General features: G+C 43.3%; 1 protein-coding gene across 1 annotated transcript in view; it reads right to left on the bottom strand.

Moving 5' to 3' along the window:
- The window catches only part of dok4 (docking protein 4), a 54,295-nt gene that overhangs the window by 27,331 nt on the left and 8,037 nt on the right, over positions 1–18,927 (bottom strand). The window contains exon 2 of the mRNA XM_068731967.1: positions 7,692–7,811. The gene's annotated coding sequence lies outside the window, so the exon portion shown is untranslated. The remainder of the gene's footprint in view (positions 1–7,691; positions 7,812–18,927) is intronic.

Below are 18,927 nucleotides of genomic sequence, written 5' to 3'. Positions count from 1 at the left end.
CAAGGTCAACATCCATGACAAATTAGGTCTGATGTTGACCTTGTGATCATAGATGGAAGCGTTTGCTGAGGAGACTAGCGTAGCTCAATGTGACCTGATGGGTGGTCTAAAAGCATACCATGACATTTGCTGCTCACAATCTAATAATACAACTTCATTTTGGTAAAATATGAATAATATGAATATTTTGGGTAAAGTATGAGTCATTTAAGTAAGTATCTGAACATATATAAAGACAGAATACTTCAGCTTTGGACCTACAAGGTTTCCATCTGACAGTGACAATAAGTCGGAAGATAAGAGGAATACAAACTATATCATCTGCTTTGATTTTGGACATGATGGTCCAAAACCTTTGTCACACTTTTGCCTGAAAAAAAAGAAAATAAAAGAGCGCTGCTAATATATAACAAAGCCGCTGCTTCAGTGTGTGGATGGACTGGTTCAAGCACACAGGAATGAGGAGACGACGACGGCCTTGACCGAGTGAACAGCAGACACACATCGCCCCCCCGAAGGGAGAGGACACTAGCCGTCTTCATTGACTCACTCGTCGTACAATGAAGCTGATATACAAGAGATGACGGGACTTATACGGCCATTTGTGCATACTGAGCATGCAGATGCATGTGTGCAACCCAATGTGTGTGTGTGTGTGTGTGTGGGGGGGGGGGGGGGGGGGGGATGTATGTGTGTTTGCCATCAAGCTTGGAGCAGTGGGGCAGACATTTCCCATAGGGCTCAGTGGTAAATCTCCCTGACAACAGCGGAACAGAGACATTAAACTTTAACAAGGGGATCATTAATACACACACACACAGGCGCACACACGCGCACACACACACACACACACACACACGCACACACACGCACACACACACACACACACACACACACACACACACACGCACACGCACACACACACACACACACACACAGAAGGCTGGCAAAAGACGAGCTTATCATTATGGAAATGTTGGTTTAGCTAAGTGGCTCAGGCACAAAAGACTATTAAACAAACACACGGATTCAGACTAAATGGAAGAGCACACACTCAAATAAATACACACACAGATGTCAATGACTACAACAAACATGTACGTATGATTGTGTAAATACAACAATAATCTGTTTGTCCTCATGGAGCTGTGCAATTGCACCACCTTAAATAAGTATGCTGCACTGTGCTCAAGGTGTGCTATTCATGAAATATTATATGAATAAGTCATTTCCATTTGTGGCCATTAGTATGTTCAGCATAAATACTTAAGCACATTGCTAAGAAGACTAGAAGCCTGTGGTTGGCCTGACTCTTCATGTTCCATGGAGAACCACCAGCTGAAAGGGATGAAGGATTTTGTGAAAATATCAAATAGTCATTTTAAACCTGCTCTTATCAATATTTGTATGTTAATAGTGGATCAAGTGAGCCCACAGAGAATTATTATCAAACTCAGATTTGCATGGCTATTTAAAGAGGCAGTGTGTGGGGAAACATAGTTAGGAATATTATATTCCCTTTATGCAAATAGATCCCCTTAAATCCTACACACTACTAGCACTTTAACATCTTTCAGCCCAAAATGTGTTTTGCTTTGGACTCACAGCTCATATCAACTTTGTTTCCAGCAGCAGCATCTAGAAAGCTCGGATTAACCTTTTGTTCACTAATAAGCAATAAGCAACAGCCAGCAGACGGATAAAGTTAGTGACCGGCTGGTGAACATCGTGGAACATTTACAGTGGAACATTTACAGTGGAACATTTAAAGTGGAATATTTAAAGTGGAACATTTACAGTGGGACATTTACAGTGGAACATTTAGAGTGGAACATTTATAGTGGGACATTTACAGTGGAACATTTACAGTGGGACACTTACAGTGGAACATTTATAGTGGAACATTTACAGTGGAACATTTACAGTGGGACATTTACAGTGGAACATTTACAGTGAGACATTTGGGACATTTACAGTGGAACACTTACAGAGGAACATTTACAGTGGAACATTTATAGTGGAACATTTACAGTGGAACATTTGGGACATTTACAGTGGGACATTTATAGTGGAACATTTATAGTGGGACATTTACAGTGGGACATTTACAGTGGAACATTTATAGTGGAACATTTACAGTGGAGCATTTACAGTGGAACATTTATAGTGGAACATTTACAGTGGGACATTTACAGTGGGACATTTACAGTGGAACATTTATAGTGGAACATTTACAGTGGGACATTTATAGTGGAACATTTACAGTGGAACATTTACAGTGGGACATTTACAGGGGAACATTTACAGTGGGACATTTATAGTGGAACATTTACAGTGGGACATTTGGGACATTTACAGTGGAACACTTACAGAGGAACATTTACAGTGGAACATTTACAGTGGGATATTTACAGTGGAACATTTACAGTGGAACATTTATAGTGGAACATTTATAGTGGGACATTTACAGGGGAACATTTACAGTGGGACATTTACAGTGGGACATTTGGGACATTTACAGTGGGACATTTATAGTGGAACATTTACAGTGGGACATTTGGGACATTTACAGTGGAACACTTACAGAGGAACATTTACAGTGGAACATTTACAGTGGGATATTTACAGTGGTACATTTACAGTGGGATATTTACAGTGGAACATTTACAGTGGAACATTTAGCAGCTAAACAGCTGGACATTTTCCTCAGGAGTTAGAGGAGACCAGAACAGATCTTCAAGGAGACTGAATATCTGTTGGTTAAACGTTCACTAAAGTCAAATATGTCCCCAGGTGTGTTTCCATCCACCTGTTTTAATGCACATTTTTTATTTGATTTTCAAAAATCAGCCTTTACACTTTACACTGTACTGATTGTGTTAAGCTGCTGGAAGAGGGCAGGGTGGACTAGCATGGAAACATCCATTGTTGAATACTGTTAAAATGCTTCACCAGTGACAGCTATAGGACAGGCAGGAAAGTGGTAGTTGGAGGCCGAGGAGGACATCACGTATCAATTCAAATGTAATCCCCCTTTTTTCATGCTAATCTCTTATTGGCCAAAACACATCCAAAAAATGACGCTCAAAGGGAGGACGTCCTACTCTGGTGGCGTGCAGCGGCCTGACGCGCTGCTGCACTGCGCTCACCCGGGACTGGATCCCGGTATGGGCGGCAGACTGCTGCATCGCACGGGAGGAAGACCCCACTGTTTATCTAACAGAGGATCTGAGCACTTCCTAAACCACTGCTACGATCTGTCAGAAAACGCAAAGTAGTTTATTTAGAGAGAGACCCATCTGCCCACCTGACAGCACACTCGCTACATCTCCAAACATCCAACAGTCCAGGGTGGTGCTTACCTGTATGCAGAGAGCGCATTAAGCAGGAAACAATAAAGAGTGTAATGGTATAGTGTGGCCCTCACAGATGTAATGTTATTAGCTGCAGCTTACTAAATTCTCTGGTAACAGTTCTCCTATCGCCGGCTGAAACTTAAGGCCTTAATCATATTCTTTAAACGGCAATTATTGTGATTTAGAAACTGCACTCACTGATTGATTTTGATAGCAAAACATCGTGTGTGCTGCTGTTCCAAACCACACAGAGCGGTGGTGAGGAAGCTGATGATCCTGACATGGGTGTTTGATTTTGTACCATTTTGATGGCTCCAGAGATTATGAGCTCTTGAAGCCAGCCGGCCGCTTTTCATATTATTCAAGTATTCCCATTTCAGCTCATGTGTCCCATACAGAACTCAACGATCCACTGACTATGCTTTCACAACTCCGGTTTGATGATATGCTATTAAGTCCGCTGAAACGAAACCAATGAGCTTTGGTGTCGGGCATAAAAGAGCCATGATGACTAAGCTTTGATAAGCACCATCATGACCAGAAGGACCGAATGCAATCGGAGCCCTTCTCCCCAAAAGGCCTTTCCTTTACCCCCCTTTCAAAACGCATACATATGCTACTGGGCATAGGGTCTTTGACCACATTTCATCAGAAATATATGGAAGTCTAGAGTCATTTTGTGTTCAATCTTCCTCTTCCAAGTTGATTGTTTATCTGGAGCATCCACTGCAGACGCTTTTCTTGGACACTGCTAGCTGCTGCTCTGTCACTATGGTCTCTCCCATGTTGTAATTACTCTCACTGCCAGAGGGGGGAGACACAACTTTTGCACTCCAGCTTTAAATTGAGTCATAAACTGTAAATCAAAACAAGACGGTACATCCTGTATATCCTCTGCCGTGTCCAGCACACTGTCCTCTGACACTGCATACATTCGCTCTTTAGGACCGTACAAGAGGTTTGGCTGTAGTTTATAGAGCTTTAATTGGACAATTGTACCCATGTATATACTTGTTTCTAAATCTGAATTATTACCCTATATTGCTCAAAAGTATGCCACCCGGTATTTCACTGCATATCGTGTAAAACTTTAAATCTTTATATTTAAATTGTATTTCGAAACAAGATATGGAAGAAGTTGTTTTGTTATGAATTTTCTCATACATCATGCGAAGACGAATGGAAACTGAGATTTCAGTTTGATTAAATGATTTGATTTCATCATTGGCGTCTGTGGACTTCCACACAATGAACTGTGCGCCTTGGAGCAAGATACTGAATAATTGAATGATAATACAACACAAGGAAGGAGGAAAGGAAAGGAAGATACAAATACGAAAACAAACTGCATTTGGTGTGTGTTTAATTACTTTCAAATGAGCTTCAATCGCACCATCAGACTTAATGGGTTAGTCACTCATCTGCTTGAATGCACACACACACACACACACACACACACACACACACACACACACACAAAGGCATCTTGTCAAAGCAAGATCTAACTCATAACAAGGGCACCACATCGATTGGCTGATGCCCCATCATTGATCCTGCGTCGGTTCTTCCTGTGTGTGTGTGTGTGTGTGTGTGTGTGTGTGTTTGTGTGTGTGTGTGTGTGTGTGTGTGTGTGTGTGTGTGTGTGTGTGTGTGTTTGTGTGTGTGTGTGTGTGTGTGTGTGTTTGTGTGTGTGTGTGTGTGTGTGTGTGTGTGTGTGTGTGTGTGTGTGTGTGTGTGTGTGCGATGACACTGAATCAATGGAGTGTTCACAGTCTGTTCACCGACCAGCCAGCGGCCCTTACGCTCCGGTTTGAACACCTCTCAATCAAAGCGTCCTTCTATCAGATGACCTGTGATGCGTCCCTGTAACAAGTGGGAACGTTGAAGGATGAGTGTGAAGGAGACGGCAGCCTCATCGCAGGTAATAGAGTCAGTGCTGGGACTTCTTACCAGTGCAGTTAGACATACTTTAGTGGCTCTGCATAGACAAAAAAGGGTCAATGGCACTATTACATGTTTAACCATGATTAGCGCAAAATCCACAAAACCAGCCTGAAAGAGAAAGAAACTCTGAAAGGATGGAGTCGAAGGAGCGCAGCCGGGTATTTGGCGGACCCTGGTATAGGCCAGTCTGCGTCAGAGGGCAGGACTTAGCGAGGTTCTGTTCGCCTTTGACCACCAAGATATACTCAGTTCATCCTCAGGTCCAACAGGACATTTGTGCCAAATTTTTAGGAAATTGCCTCCAGGTATTCCTGAGGCATCGCTTTCATGAGAATGGGACAGACTCACGGACGGAAAAATAGTTCCTCCTCGCCGGCACATAGCTGAGCCGTACAGAATGTCAAGATGGATGTGTACGAGTCCAACCTGCAACTACATCTTGCAAATTCCAACAAAAATATGTATATGTCTGTGTGTGTGTGTGTGTGTGTGTGTGTGTGTGTGTGTGTGTGTGCTGGGACCTTTATCCTCTCCTGAGTATTTTCACTCTCAGGTGGACACTTTTGAACATCAAAGATCACATCTGGTCAGTATCTCTGTACGAGACACACACACACACACACACACACACACACACACACACACACACACACACACACACACACACACACACACACAGCCACCTGTCTCTTCAGCCTCTCGCCTGCAGAGAAGTGACTCATGAAATCAGTCAGGCAATCAGTCCCTATTCCTCCATGCCCGTCCCTTCTCTTCTTCTTCTTTCACTTCTTTTTCTCTCCAGCAGCCATGTGTTTCTTTAATGCATTAGTTCATTATCTTACAATCATTAATAATGTATAATTAGGTCACACACAGCCTTCAAATCAAAATAAAAAGGAGATTATTGTGCACAGGTGAAGCCAGGTTTTCTTCACGGCGGTCATCCATTCATTCCATCGTACCCTCATAAAACACACACACACACACACACACACACACACACACACACACACAGTGTACAAAGTCTTCCAATTAAGCTGAACTAATAGTAGACCTCAATCTTCATCGATTTGCATCCGATGGTCCAATTTCTGAACAGTGCAGCCCACAAACAAATCATCAAATGTCCCAACCTATGCATGGGCAGTCAGAACCCCCCCCCCCCCCCCTACAAAAAACCCCCCACAAACACCAGAGAAATTGATCTGTGAAATCGATCGGGCGTCTCTGTTTGGAGTGGATTGTGTTTCCAGTCGGACATGTGAAGCGGGTCAATGAGCGTGTGACTCGGTGGAGCCTGCAGTTCACTCAGAGGACAAAGCAGAAGTTCCTTTAAGGTGAGGCTTGTTATAAGGAATTGATTAGAGAAGAGCAGTCTACTCACTTTCACACCCTCTCCCTAACAAGTCTCTGTGTGTGTGTGTGTGTGTGTGTGTGTGTGTGTGTGTGTGTGTGTGTGTGTGTGTGTGTGTGTGTGTGTGTGTGTGTGTGTGTGTGTGTGTGCGCAGCGGTGCTCAATACACACATGGCTATCCTCCTTCTACATCTTCTACAAGTCATTTTCTGCAGATTATGTCTCAATTATGACTCTCAAAACTATTTAACAACCCGGACACATGTATACGCAGCACCATAACACTGCTCACACTACTGATATAGTTCCAAATATCTGTACAACACCGAAACGTCTCGGAGCGGTTTTCAACAAAGTTCAAACACTAACTACTGTCCACGGTTCTGGAATCATCTGCACCCTTATCTCGGTAGATGATTTCAGAATAAAGCAATCGGTCACATGGCTGCAGCTCTTTAATTTAATAACTTACACACACGACCACGACTGTATGATGTGATGGACTTCATCATTTCAAATGCTGCTGCTGCGGTTTGATGTCCTGTCATGTGTTGAATGCTGCTATTTCACCCTGTCTGGACACCTTCCAACAAAAACACTCTCTCTATCACACACACACACACACACACACACACACACACACACACACACACACACACACACACACCAACAAACTTTATATCCTTTCCTCTTCCATTTCCACTCCTCTCATGGCAATCCCTCTATCACATTTCACATTATTCACATTTCACATTATTCACATTTCACATTATTCACATTTCACATTAATCACATTTCACATTATTCACATTTCACATTATTCACATTTCACATTTCACATTATTCACATTTGTATTCAATTCAAGTTCAATTTGTTTCAAATCTGGTTATATTTTTACAGCTGTTTGATCATATCATATGAAATGAAGATACACATAAACTCTTTCTTTTCTTTATGAAGCTACAAGTTAAATACTGCTCAATAAATACTGATTATATTGATTTGTGCTTGAGGTGCAGGGCTGGAAAGCACTCACCTTCAACTCTACTGCCTGTGTTGAGTGGTGAGAAGCCAGTGAGGGATCATATCCACTGCTGGTGCCTTCGGGGGAGGGGGGCCCTGAAGGATTCAGGGGGACCAGAGCAGGACAGCGGCCCTAGAGGAATGAAGAAACTGAAGTGAGAACAAACACTTTCTCAAGATATTATATATAAAGTAGGATAAGCAGCAGGTCTGCTCTTGTATGTACTGCTTCCTGGAACACTTTAATGTATTTAAGGAGGTAGAAGTAGAAGCAGTACGCCCTGAACCAGTACAAGAAGAGAATGTATCCACCAATAGTTCAGGTTGCATTTTACATTCATCACTTCATCCAATCAGACATTTGTGTGAAATTGTCATAATTAGCGTGTGAAGTTTATGGCCAAAAACATGTTTTGTGAGGTCACGGTTCCTCCAGAGTCCAGGTGAACGTTTGAGCTAAAGGGATTCCCTCCAGGCGTCCCTGAGAGGACGGACAACCTGCGAACAGAACACCTCCGGCCACAACGCTGCCAGCTCCGGACGCCCTCAGCGCTGTGGGCCGTGTACCGAACGCTGGCTTGTTTCAAACAGTTGACCGGTGGCTGACACAGTCTCCACTCGGGGCTCACTGAAGGTGCTGAGAACCTGTATAACCTGACTCAGCTGACGGCTGCTCCCACATCCACCCTCGCAGACATTTTACATGTCAGACGCTGGTATCACTTTTTAAAATTGTTATGGCTAACGTGTTAGCAAGCAGTTGCCTATTTACATACCCAAACCGTTGATGTTCCACATCCTCAATCAACTGTTGTCTATTCATTCTGTTTAAATATGGTATTTCTACACAGTTGTATATAAAGATCAGGCTACATATTATTATTATCATTATTATGATTAGAACACAATATTATTGGTCGATGTTTGTCTGTTGAATAAAAGACTACAGCCAGCAGACGGCTAGCTTAGCTTAGCATAAAGACTGGAAACGGGGTAAACAGACCGCCTGGTTCTGTCCGACAGTAATAAAACCAGCTGTCTGAATTGTAACCACTCCACTTCAGTTTCTGCACAGAGTAAACCGATTAATTAGTTGTTCCCCTGTCTGCAGTCTGTATGCTAAGCTAAGCTACACAGCTGCTGGCTGAAGCTTCGTACTTACAGGTAGGAGAGCGGTGTCGATCATCCAACTCCCCGCCACAAAGCAAATGATATACTATATCCTATATAGACAATATTCAATGTAAAGTTGGCATCATTTGCAGTAAATAGGCCTGATCCCTGTGAGAGAGAACAGCTAATGTAATACTGGATGTGAGACTGAATAACTAGTGTTAGCAGTGATAGCAGCAACGACAAACAGCAGGAGGAACTGAAAGAGAAAGGAAACAATGATGTAGAGAACAAAAACTGTGGGAGTTTGGGATGAAACAGAGCATTTCAGACACACACACACACACACACACACACACACACACACACACACACACCCTCATGCCTCTCCCCAGTCCGCCCCAAGGCTAACACTTGGGAAAGCGTCAGTCTGTCTGCTCATAACTATCTGTCACAGATAACGGTGGGGATAAACACACAACACAGACACACACACACACACACACACACACACACACACACACACACACACACACACACACACAGACACACACAGACTCACTCTCCCACGCTCACCCACACACACGTCCCTGGACAGCTGGGCCACAGACAGACAAGACACTGCGTCTCCAGCCCCGTATCAGATGAGCTTATGCATACACGATAAACACACACGCTCACAGCCACAACCACTCACGGTTATCTTGCACGTCATGATAAACAGCTTTCTTCAGACCTTCTGTAATATTTGGATACATTCATGTTAAAACAAAAAGAGAGTTTTGACAACAACGTAACAAAAAAAAGTCCTTCATCCGAAAGCAACGCGGAGGAAAACTAAAGCAATGACGACCGATTGGGTGGAGATGAGCAGAGCTAAGCCGGCGTGTTAAAGCCGTGCGCTGTGTGTGTCTGTATATCATTAAGTGAGACTACATGAACGCCTGTATTCATGGAGCAACAGAGTAAAGTGACTGTGACAGCAAAGTGACAATTAAGTTCATTTCACAGTTTGTCATGACTTCACTTGCTCTGCAACGGGCGGAGCGGCCGACCCGGAGGGACGCGTCAATACAAATTGGGTGCTGCTGTTTAGTGCGGATGTAAAACATTAGGCTCGGGCCTCCGCCTACAGGAAACAGGCTCGCATGAAGCTGGTGCACTGATGTCCTCCTGACACACACACACACACACACACACACACACACACACACACACATATTACTAAACTTCCATAAACCCCTTGCTCTGCAGTTTGTGTTAACTGCTCAAGTGCGTTTGCTTCCAATCTGTGCAGTGAAAGAGCAGAGAGGACACGCCAGGAAAAAAGTCCAAATATTGCAAAAAAAGTTTTGGCTGAGGTGTTGCGGTTGCTGTAACTCAAAAAAAACAAAATGACACGATAAATAAATTGTGATTCACATGAACCATTAGATTTTTATATTTCAATCATTTAGATACATCACAAGAAGCATCGGATAAAACCAAAGATGCTCTCAAGATGACGCATTACAAGCTTGTGTTGTTTGAAATGCACTTCCTGGTTCCTAAGTGGGCGTGGTCATGGCGAATTGTTCACGGGTATTTGAGCTGATATAATGAGCTCTCATCATCCACAGTTTCCACGATCAAATTTGGCTTTCACTTTCACGTCGCCCTTGGGATGAACCATGACAACTTTGGCGATGATCTGATTTCTCATCTGTGCCATCATCAGGTCAATATTTAGTTTGTCCAAAACTATTGGCGTTCCCATCAGCCTCAGCTGCACGTTGTGTTTAGAGCTGATTAGCATCGTCTTAATCCCTTTAGCAAAGCGCTGTCAGCGGTCAGCTCAAAGAAGGGCCTATTCTTCTCATACTGGAGTGTATTATTTAACATACTCAGTGGTAATGAGATTGTAGAGCACAGAGAAAGCAGCTGTTCAATATTTATGCTGAAGATGTGCCGTCCGTGTGAGAGGTGACTTTCACCTCATTGGTCCAAGTGGACGCCTCTCCAAAACCCAACGCTGTGTGCCAAAGTCCTGCAGTAAACATTTTTCTACTTAATTGTACAATATTACATCATCAATCCAGACAGTTATAAAGGCTGCGCAGCCAGTGCATCCGGTCGCTCTCTGCCGAGTTGACAAAGAGCGGATCGGATGAGCGCTGCGCTCTGGACGCATCCAGATGAAAACAAGAGACACTGGTGAAGCATGTGGCTCAACAATTATAGCCCATAGGGTTGTTATTATGTGTTATTGATACTTTTTGGTAAATATGTAATGTAATATGACTACAGCATTACAGAACACCCGATCCTTGGTTAATTGCATTCAATTCAAAGCGAGAAAACAATCGGCGGTATCTCTGTATCTTGAAGAGGTATCACTTCTCTGGGAGTAGAGAGTGCGGCTCTGTAGCAACTCAAAGTCAGCCAATGCAAACCCAGCACCGGGGTCTGACCCTGGGGGGCACAGCCGAACCTGGACCGTCGAGTCGTGTTAGCGCCACACAGACCGTCTATGAAAGCATAGACTGTATAGAAGAAGTGTACGCATCATCGTGACGTGGACTGCCGTTTTGAAGCCTTGAGTTCGGCGTTTTGGCTGTCGCCTTTTTGACCTTTTGCAGTCATTTAAAGGAAGTTACCATATTTGGAATGTGGAGGAGCGACGTAGAGACGCCGTATACGGCACTGAGTACTATCTTCACCACCACATACTACTACACATACAATCAGGGAGACTTCTGATTCCGTAATTGAAATTAAAGTTGAGGAACTACCGATCGTTTTTTAAATTTAGCTTCTCAAATTGCAGCGTAATAGAATCGCATCAAATCAGCAGTGAACGGCAGCGTATCATACATTTTACAAACTGTATCTGTATTGTTTTTGTATCAAATCGTGGCCCACAAATCCAAACGCATATCACCTCGTCCAAGAGGGAGACACAGACACGCCCTGAATAATATAAGTGCTGCATTAAAGCCGTTAAGTGCTCCGTCAAAGCCAGAAGCACAGAGAGCGTCATTAATGCAGCCTCATCTCAAGGTGCAAAACAGGCATAAAGAACAAATATAGCTTCATAGAAGTGAAAACCTAATTGGAAAAATACATTGAAAAGTATCCATGGGAAATAAAATAGACCCATTCCTGCAGTACAACGCCTAATTATTGTGAATTACTACTCTATAAAATGTAATCCGACCGTTTCCTTCCCTCAGCAGTGAGGCTGGACATGGACACAGACTTTACAGAGACTAAATTGGCAGACTATTTTATCTCTGTGCACACACACACACACACACACACACACACACACACACACACACGCACCCATGCATGCATACATGCACAGTGAGTAGCACTAAATCCTTGGCAATTTCCACTGTTTGGTGAGGGCTTTCAAAGTTCAAGGCAAGAGCAAGAGAGCATTGGAGGCGGGGCCCCGTTTATTCCAATGGAAGCTGCTCAGTGAAGCAAAAAACAGTTTGAGTATAAAATCACCCAGATCATCCTCCACATCCACGGGGGCGTTTCCTTTAGCCCCGCCTCCCAGCCCTCAGTTCAGCCCGCTCTCTTTCACATGAATAGATGACGTAAAATAACGCTGGATTTGACTATTAGTGCATTTTAGAACTTTTGGAACCAAATATTGTTTTTGTTAACCGTAAGCTTATTTACAGACGTTCCTTTCCCACATACTAAATATATGGGGAAAGTCTTTTTTTCAACCCATTGGTGTCACATGACAGACGAAGAAGTTGTAATTACACCATTTGGCCACTATGTAAGAATCGCTTGGCGCTCTTCCCTTGGGGCTTGGGCTAGAGAGGCACGTACCTTTATCCAGACTGGATGTAGGAAGGAAGGGACTAAGGAAGAGAGGAAGGAAAGAAGGGTATTGGGAAGGAAGGAGGGAGGGAAGTAAAGGGCACCACCTGCCAGTGCTGGAACGGACCACTGAGCCGTCTGCAGATATTACAGAGACTGGCGCCTGTCAAGTGTGCGTGTGTGCTTTTTGTCAACGACGGAGACAGACACACACACACACACACACACACACACACACACACACACACACAATGACATAACAGCCTCTAAGAAAAGTTTAATTTAGACAGACTTACACAGAAAATTGGATAAGGCCGCCACCCCATATGTAGATAAATGCATTTTCTAAATCCTAACTGCGAACACAAACACACACACATCTCACACACACACACACACACACACACACACACACACACACAAGAGCCTAGTAGAGATCAAAGAAAAGCACAGAGACTCTCCCTCTGTCTCTTTCTATCTACATCAGTCTGTCTCTATCTCTCTCTCTCTCACACACACACACACACACACACACACACACACACACACACGTATTCATCAGTAATCTCAATGACACCAGCAGCATGACTCGGGTGCTGAGGATTATTAAACTGCAGGCATTTGGGCAACAGTTGTGAGTCAGCGTTCTCAGGGACACGGATTGACATTTTGGACCAAAGAGAACTCAAAGGCTGTCAGTTGTAATTGCTGGCTAAGTTGACCCCTCACAGTGATGCCGGGCCCTCTCCCAGTCTTCGGGCCGCCTTTCTTTCCGATACTTTTTTTGTTTCACCTCGTACAAAAACTTTCATTATTAAAGAGGTCCGCAGGCCAGTTGTCGCTGTCGCGCTCTCCCTCTTTCAACGTGCATCATATGATGCTTTGTTGGCATCAGACAGGGACTTCATGAATTTGGAGAACATCTTAAATAAACACAACGGTGTTATACACTGTGAGGGCTGGGTGAAAATGTTCACAGTAAAATCCTCCAGGATAGCAATGATACATTTGAGATTTATTAATTTTTACTGCTGTAAAATGGTGGATAAATTGCTTTGAGTGTCACAAACCCCAAGAAATGACTCATTTCACTATCACAACACATCAATTCGAACATTTGAAAAATCAAGAAGAGACGCACAATTGAAGTCTTTTATCCCAATTCAAGTTAGCAAATAGGCCGAACTGAAAGTTATGCGGCTCAACTTATTGGGTGAAATGATGAAGTAGATAGTTCAGCTGGCTCGAGTAAAGCAAAGTCTTGAAGGCGTTTGTAAAGCTCTGACAGACACTTGTCGACCTGCTCTGTGTGTCGCTGTCGTTGCGCACACGGCTTCCGTTGCGTCTCCACCTCTGACGGAGGTTTTGGAAGTTCCCCAAATCACGGCGCTGCAGCTTTAGCTTCTGTAGTAGAAATACATTGGGAGGCTAACTAATTAGCTCGCCGGAGTTTTGTAGTAGCTCGCGCGGTTGACCCGTGTGTAGGAAAAGACGTGATCTCAGACTGGCCACTTTTATTAATCTGATGAATTCAACAGAAGGTGATTTTTTTATTTTATTCAATAAAAGAATAAGCGTATTTGAAGGTGGGTCCCATGAGGTAATGAATGTCTACAAACAGGATTCCCAATGCTGGCAATCATGACAAATATCGCAACTGAAATAAGATACAGTTGGACCAAGAAATCACCATAAATCAGTGGTTTTCACTGCAGTCCATCAGAGAAAAATAAACTTTGAATTCAATTTGAAATTTTCCGTATTTCAAATTGAATTCAACATGAAAATGACTCAGAATTAACCAGACGTGAATTTCTCATCTGGTAAATTGAATACCTGACAAATCAAGCGACTTCATGACATGGATGCATGAACCATAGAGAAATGTTTTCCAGGGAGACTCTTCTGGTGCGAGACAAACGTCTATGTCTCACGAGTTACTTATCTTCTATTTTTCACTTTTGACACAGTTAGCCCTTTAATTCCACTCGCTGCTAAGCGTAGCTAAGCTAAACACATCCTGCTGTGGAGATGAAACAGTTACTTATCTTCTCATCTGGCTCGCAAACGACAAACAAGCATATTTCCCAAAATGTCTGAACGTTCCTTTCAACTCCGCTCCTTATCTGCGGTCACGTTGCAACAGAAAGTCAGACACACAGGCAGCAGCTGCTTTATCTGCCAGCTCATCAGCATCGCGGTTGTAGGAATATAACAGGCCTATTATGCTGTTATCACTCAGCATGTGATTCCTCATCATGGTAATGTAACAATTAAAGGAGCAGTGAGTAGGATTTTAGCAGGCATGGAATATGGTTTTCATAACTATGTCTTCATTACAGTATAATCCCCTGAAACTAGGACTGTTTCCCTCCTTAGCTCAGCTTTCCTTACACCCTCACAAAGAGTTTCACAATAAAAGCAGAACGCGCTTAAAACATTAAGAGAATGACATTAACTAAAAGTCAAAAAATAAACACCTAGAAACACAGAGAGCATAACGAACTTAAATGTCAAAAAGCATTTTAAAAAAAGAGGGTTTTTAAAAGTGATTTAGAAGATGAGTCAGCCCTGATGTCCTCGTCATTCCAAAGTCTCGCAGCCCTCACTGCAAAGCTGTATCACCTGTTCTGTAAGAATCTGGACGTTGGTACAAGGAACAACGCATCCGAGGACCTCAGGGAGTGGGAGGGGACGTACGGCTAACAGAGGTCTGATAGATGACCCGGGGCGAGGCCTCTCGGGGCTTTGTACGGAACCAATACTATCGTGAAATCAACCAAAGAGAAGTGGACCCAACACCGACCCTTGGGGCACCCCACAGCGAGCACCTTAGGAAGGGCCTCAACCATTGCAGAGCAGTACCAGCGGTACCATCGGCATCTGATACTGATGCAAAGCCTATGCAAAGCATCAGGCTTTCAACTAACTCCAACGTAAACCCACCTGCGTCATTATTAGACAGAGAGCAACTGACGTAGTATTAAGAGCGGACAAGTCCTCGTGGGGTGAGCTGGGAGGTCCTGGGAGGTCCTACAAACAGACTTTAACCCAGGTGACCGCTGTTCATGTCCCTTGTGAAACAATTCAACGTTGACAGTAAAACATACTTATTTGAACCTAAACCACGACCTCTTCTTAAACCTAACCAAGTAGTTTTGTTGCGTAGGTAAACCCTAAAAACTACGTACAGCTACATTGGAAGTTTTTTGTAAAGAAGTCCGTATGTATTTAGCGAAAGGAAACTGTACATTTCCTGTGAACTTGAACGTTTATTTTCAAAAGAGACTATGCAAGCGGAAACTGACACGCCATCCCTGACACGTCCAAAACCGACGCCGCAGAGGTTCCTGAAGCGTCATCGTTTGAAGCGTAGGGCCACTGACCAAGACCACCAGAGGGTGCACACTATGGAAAGGGAGGGGTGTGATATCAGGGTAATTATTCCAGCAAAAGACCACAAACACACAGGAGCTGAAAGGACTCAGAGCTAAAGGTCAGTGATCACACACACACACAAACACACGGCCCACCTCCCTCCCACTCATCCGGACCGTCAAAGATGTGACGGGTTGTGACACACCAGCACTGACAGTAATCACACTGATGTGAGGCAGCGAACAAACAAAATACAGCTGGGCATCGCGCCAACGCACGCAAACGTCTTTGCACACCTACACGAAGAAGGACAGAGGAAACGGCCTAATGAGGAAGGATGCTGTGTAGCGTTGGTAGGTTGGCTTCTAATACGCTCACTGCCCTCTACCATACTCTCACTTACCTCCACAGATCAGTTAAAGGCTTTGTTAAAGTGTCTTATTCTTAGCTTTTATCAAATAACATTTCAGCTAAGTTTGAGCCCTGCTCATAAGACACATGTCAACACGCTGTTATTTAATCAGTGGGTTGCCGTTTCAGCAGCTGAATCATCCTGGAGCACCCTCAACATTAACTCATACTTCAGCTCATTTCTTTTCACCCTTATATGAAGCCTTTATATCATCTTTTACATTATCATGACTGTGCGTTCTTTGTTCTGATGACCTGGCTCCCGCCGGAACAGAGCAGCAGCGCTTTTGGCAAACACAAGTCACAGGTCCCACATCAACTCGACGCTCTCCTTCTTATCACTCTTTGTTGAGTGAGACTGATTCAGTCAGAGCCCTGTGAGCAGGGTCCAAAGCAGAACGCTTACAGCGATTCCTCAAAGAACTGGATTCCATCTAGGGAGCAGGTCGCACCGCATTATAACACCCGTTAAAAAAATGATAGCATGTAATGCTAACTAATTTGTCTGCTGCCCCAAGTCTTCATGGTTTGGTGTCGTTCATTTGATTGTCAAACGAATGTTGAGCAAACATCTGAAATGTCACAAAAAAAACAAACGTAACTAACAATCGTGTTTCCATCAACTGGTTTGGAGAGAATGAAGTGAATGTCATTTGGTCAGAAGACGACGCTGTACGCTTGGCGTGGCTGGAATCCGCCGGTAAACAGAGGAGAAGAGGTAGAGGTTCAAAGCGGGTACCGGTCCATCCTACCCCTGTACGGTAGAAAAATGAAGAGAGGTCTTCTAGACGTTTTCATTTGTTTCAATTGGGCAAGTTTTAACTGTTCGGCCACGTTTGATTTTGTCCGGAGACAAAGACGAGCATTCACACGTGAAGGGACTATCTGTGAAGATGCCGACAGCGGAACAGCTGATCAGTCATGTGAGTTAAATGTTCGCTACGCCAGAATTTATTTGGCAAAGGCGTTTCCGCAATCCATTTATCCATTTTTCGACAAAGGTAAAAAAACACCTGAAGCGAGCGTAAAGACGTCTTGAGGAAGTGCATCAATAAAGGTGAATGGAAACACGGCTAGTAGTGACGGAATCATTCGGTGGCAGTAGTTGTGCTTTATACGCCTCATTCACCGTCGAGTCCTGCTGGATTTGACGTGGCTGTAATGAACTTTTACTATAGTTTAGAAATGGGCTCTACAAAAAAATGAATCCCCATCAATAATCGAGCAACACATTCATAAAGAATAAACAGCAGTACGCATTCATTTGGTCATCTGGAGGTCAAAAGACATCAAAACCAGGCTTAACTTGTTTAAAGTGAGTTTATTACTGTTATTATTATGTATTATGTATATAGATATATATAGATGTATATAGATGTAACACATGTTACCGTTGTTTCAACAGCATTCTGTTGGACTTGTTCATACGAGTCAGCCGTCACTCGATTTGTAACTGTAACTGTAACTGTAATCCTACATTCTCTCGACTTATTTTGCATTGACTAATGCAGATGATAATGAACTGATACAAAACAAAGTAAATCCTCTTTCCCACCACAAACACTTGTGTACTGCACTTAAAGCCTAACTCCACTGTCTTAGCACTAAGTTTGAACCTTTTCTTATAAAGGGGGAGTCCACAAACTATAGGTGCCGTCACGATGACTCCGTCCACTTCTCAGGGTTACAACCTTTAACTTGTTTGCCTATCAATTATACAGTATGTATAGGGTTTCCTCCATATACATTTATTATTACAACAGTACTTTTGGCAGCTCCATTGATGTCGTCTTCAGCAACTGCTCTTGAGAATGCTTTTATGTTTATTGAACCACCCCAAACAGTGAAATAAAATATTTGCCTTGTCTGCCTACTTTTGATGCTAAGTGCATTTAATAGAAACTGCATACGACTTTCCTACTAGTAATTCAGATCGATGGCACTTCTAAAACCCAAAGTTCAGCAGTTCTCCGTATTATAGAAGATCTGGTGGAATCCCATTTCAGTCGGCAGCAGCTGAACGAGCAACGACTGGTCGAAAAACGGCTATAAATATTTTAGTATGCCAAGAGCTGTTTCATCGGTGTGAGGCTGCCACGCATGTTTGGCTATCTGACATCCTGCAGGTGCACACACACACACACACACACACACACACACACACACCCTATCGCTTTCTATCCCACGACAGCTGTCAAGACTTTCCTAAGAAAAAATACACATGAAACATGGAAGAAGCATTTTTATGTGACTTCTAATTGTTCGGTAACTCTGCCTTAATGTGTGTCCAAACAAACAACTCAACCACTACTCAGAAGAAAGATCCAAAGCGATTCTTTGAATCCGTACTTAATATGCAAATCCTGACATAGCTTCAAGACGGCAAAGGTTTGGGCTCTTTCATTAGCTGGATTATATTATGCCTTAGTATTCCAATTCTAGAGACTCTGTAGTTTATTTTGACTCTGCCACACACACTCATTACAGCACTAAATGTGAATTCATCCGCAGCGGAAAACAGTCCC

The sequence above is a fragment of the Cebidichthys violaceus genome, unplaced genomic scaffold (assembly GCF_023349555.1).
Source record: "Cebidichthys violaceus isolate CVI_PGR_0920_01 unplaced genomic scaffold, fCebVio1.0.p SCAF_105, whole genome shotgun sequence".
NCBI classification, from domain to species: Eukaryota; Metazoa; Chordata; class Actinopteri; order Perciformes; family Stichaeidae; genus Cebidichthys; species Cebidichthys violaceus.
The sequence above is the reverse complement of the archived record's forward strand: the minus strand, read 5'-3'. Positions and strand labels throughout refer to the sequence as shown.